This window comes from Lagenorhynchus albirostris, chromosome 5 (genome assembly GCF_949774975.1).
Source record: "Lagenorhynchus albirostris chromosome 5, mLagAlb1.1, whole genome shotgun sequence".
NCBI lineage: Eukaryota > Metazoa > Chordata > Mammalia > Artiodactyla > Delphinidae > Lagenorhynchus > Lagenorhynchus albirostris.
In genome coordinates, this window is record NC_083099.1 from 117589098 (window position 1) to 117592797 (window position 3700).

The 3700-nt window shown below is 37.4% G+C and overlaps 1 long non-coding RNA gene across 1 annotated transcript; it reads right to left on the minus strand.

The window, feature by feature from the left end:
• Window positions 1-227: 227 nt before the first annotated feature.
• Window positions 228-3094, minus strand: LOC132520672 (uncharacterized). Its single transcript, XR_009540597.1, has 2 exons — window positions 3041-3094; window positions 228-415 (listed from the first exon to the last, which is right to left on the minus strand). It is a non-coding gene; the product is annotated as an uncharacterized LOC132520672 (long non-coding RNA).
• Window positions 3095-3700: the final 606 nt, after the last annotated feature.

Here is a 3700-nt window from a genome sequence, read left to right on the forward strand (position 1 = left end):
TCAACTCCCTACCCCACCCAGTTTAGATTCCATGAACCTAGAAATATTTTCTCTCTTGGTTTCTGAGTCCACTTTTTCTTGGTTTTGCTCTGTGGTATCTTCTGCCCTAGAACATTCTGCTACTATTATTTTAGAAGCGAGTCTTCCCTAAGGTTTTATTTCTGCCCTCTTCTATCCTCTCCATACGTGTTAGTTTCCTTTTGTCGCTGTAACAAATGACCACAAACTTAAACCAACATAAATTTATTCTTTTACAGTTCTGGGGAGGTTTGAAGTCCAAAATGAGCTTCATTGAGCTGAAGTCAAGGGGTCAGCAGGACTGTTTTTCTCTGGATTTTCTGAGGGAAGAAGCAGTTTCCTTTCCTTTTCCAGCTTCTATTGGCCACCTGTGTTTCTTAGCTTGTGGCCCCTTCCTCTACCTACAAAGAGTAGCACTTCAGTCTCTGTGTCCATCATCACATTGCATCCTCCTCTGACTTTGATCCCTCCTAGTCTGCCTTATAAGGAGCATTATATTACAGTACATTAGACCTGCCCACATAACCCAGGATAATCTTAATTTTAAAGGTTCATAATTTAATCACATCCACAAAATCCTTTTTGCATATTAACTAACAGTCACAGGTTCCAGGGATTAAGATGTAAACATATTGGGGAGGGACATTATTCAGCCCACTATACTGTGCATTGTTTTTGAGGTCTTAACTCCAAAGTCTTTAACTATAACTCTTATACTAAAGATTCTGCGGTTGGGACTTTTCTGCAAAGCATCAGCCCTGCCTATCCAATTCTTCCATATGAATATCCCACAAACACCTCAAACTCTAAAATATTCAGCGACATGTCTATCTTTTTGCATTTTATCTTAAAACTGTTTTCTCCTTTTTTGTATATTTAGGCTTTTCCTTCAATCTGCATCAATTTCATTAGAATGTAACCAGGGTTAAGGGTCCCCCTTCTCCCACTTCTGCCTGCTTCCTTGAAGAAGCCTTTCTGATGTCCTCTTAGTAGGTTAAACTTCTCTATATTATGCTTTCATAAAAGAGTGCTTTCATAGCACCATAAGCCGCTCCATCTCTAGTACTTAACACAGTATAATTTTACACAGTTATAGTTTTACATAAATTGATTGGTATGAATATTTTATTCATCTGTTTCCTCCATTAGACAAGAAGCTCCATTCAGGAATAAATGGTCTTATGCAATACTGTATTTCACTAACTTTACACAGATCCCGGGGCATAGAAAATGTTCAGTAAATATTTGTTAAATGAATGAATGAATAAGTGGTTGCACTCTGCCAGGAACTGTGCCAGGTGTTTGAGAAAAAATAATAAACCACACAAACACAAGCAGGTCCTCCTATTTTTCAAGCCCCTTTTAAAAAGAGTTTTGGGTTGATAATTTCGATTATCAGAGAGGTTACTGTAATACTTTAGTGTCTAAGAAATTAGTGCATAAACAAGAGTAGTATTTTTTCTTGTTCAGTTTCTTTGCTAAAGAATGCAAATGTACACTTCTCTTCATAGGGCATGCAAATATGGCCTTAGATTGAGTAAGACAATCTTTGCTCCTGAGCCAACACTTCCATATTTTGAGGAGAAAAAGGACATCAAAAACAATGTCTTTACAGTAAATGTTGCTTTTTACTACCATACGACCCAGCAATCCCACTACTGGGCATGTATACCCTGAGAAAACCATAATTCAAAAAGAGTCATGTACCCCAATGTTCATTGCAGCTCTATTTACAATAGCCAGGACATGGAAGCAACCTAAATGTCCATCGACAGATGAATGGATAAAGAAGATGTGGCACATATATACAATGGAATATTACTCAGCCATAAAAAGAAACAAAATTGAATTATTTGTAGTGAGGTTGATGGACCTAAAATCTGTCATACAGAGTGAAGTAAATCAGAAAGAGAAAAACAAATACTGTATGCTAACACATATATATGGAATCTGAAAAAAAAAAAAAGGTCATGAAGAACCTAGGGGTAAGACAGGAATAAAGACACAGACCTACTAGAGAATGGACTTGAGGATATGGGGAGGGGGAAGGGTAAGCTGGGACGAAGTGAGAGAGTGGCATGGACATATATATACTACCAAACATAAAATAGATAGCTAGTGGGAAGCAGCCGCATAGCACAGGGAGATCAGCTCCGTGCTTTGTGACCACCTAGAGGGGTGGGATAGGGAGGGTGGGAGGGAGACGCAAGAGGGAGGGGAGATGGGGATATATGTATATGTATAGCTGATTCACTCTGTTATAAAGCAGAAAGTAACACACCACTGTAAAGCAATTATCCTCCAATAAAGATGTTTTAAAAAAATGTTGCTTTTTGATAATTTATGGAATCCTTAATCTCAGTGCTTCAAGGTTTCCCAGAGCTGGAGTTGTGATTAGCAATAGTCTAGCCATTTTTTGATGCTCACCTGACTTTGTAATAGGAAACCAGGAAGAGACAGGTGGTCTTCATGATCACTCCGCCTTCCGGTAAACCCACAACTGTGGCATGAGGTCTTCTAATTTAGTTATAAAAATAACACAAATAGAAAGAAAAGCTACTGCCCCCAACCTGAATAGCTTCAGTTCAAATAATATTCATGATCATTAAGAAAATACAAGGCTCCAGAACACAATCTTTTATAAGAACACTTGTTGATAACTTTGATAGCCTATCTTCATTCAGCCTTTTGAATAATTAAATTTTGAAAGAAAATTTCATTTATCATATTTTTTTTTGAAAATTAGCTAGCAATAGATAAATTAGAAAAGATCCTGGCAGTGAAAGAAAATGCAGACATCAGAAACTTATAAAGTTGGAAAAAACACATTCCTGAAATCAGATTTCATTATAAAAAATGTCCTACAACGCAAACAGGGTTGTTTCTAATAATGAATCTGTCAACGGCAGTTACTGACAATAATTTGCAAAACCCTTATTTGCCTATTTTATACATAACAGCTCCTTGAGTAAAGAGCCTTCATTTTCCTAAGAGGAAAATCAATCGAATCTACAGATTGAACTTATGTTTTCTGTTTTAGGGTGCAATTCATCCTCAGCTTCTGTAACGTCTTTGGTACAATACATAATCTTGATCAGTTGGTGGCGATTAACATATAATAATTACATTCGAAAACATCTATGTGCTCTGAATGGGGCCTTGTCAACAGCTGATGGAACTTTTAACAGCTGATAGAACCCAGCCAGCTGCAGGACTTTCCCATCTACAAGGCCTGCTAATCTTCAGCTTCCAAGATTGTATACCTCGGGGCCTCTTTATGGTTTCACTACCTCTAGGTACTTGAAGAACGTGGTCAAGATTTACTTACTGGAAATGTGGACCTGCTTGACTTTGACTGTAATGTAGGGCTTACTGCCCTCTTCCTACTTGCTAGACCAAGAATTCAACAAACGGCCATTGCATCCTTGGTAAGTCTAGTCAAACCCTCTCCATCTTCTCATAAGGCAGTAAGATTTCACTATAAGACCTGCCTCAACTTCCCATTGATAAATACTCTTCTTTGAATTGGAGAAACTCACAAGGCACAGGGGCACTTTTTGTTTTCAATTTCTAACTCACATGAACATTTGACAATATTTGTCTAAAGATAATAAGGTTATACGTTTTTTCTGGCTTTTCAAATTGAAATTAATAAATGATGTCTTTACTTGATTAAATCTTA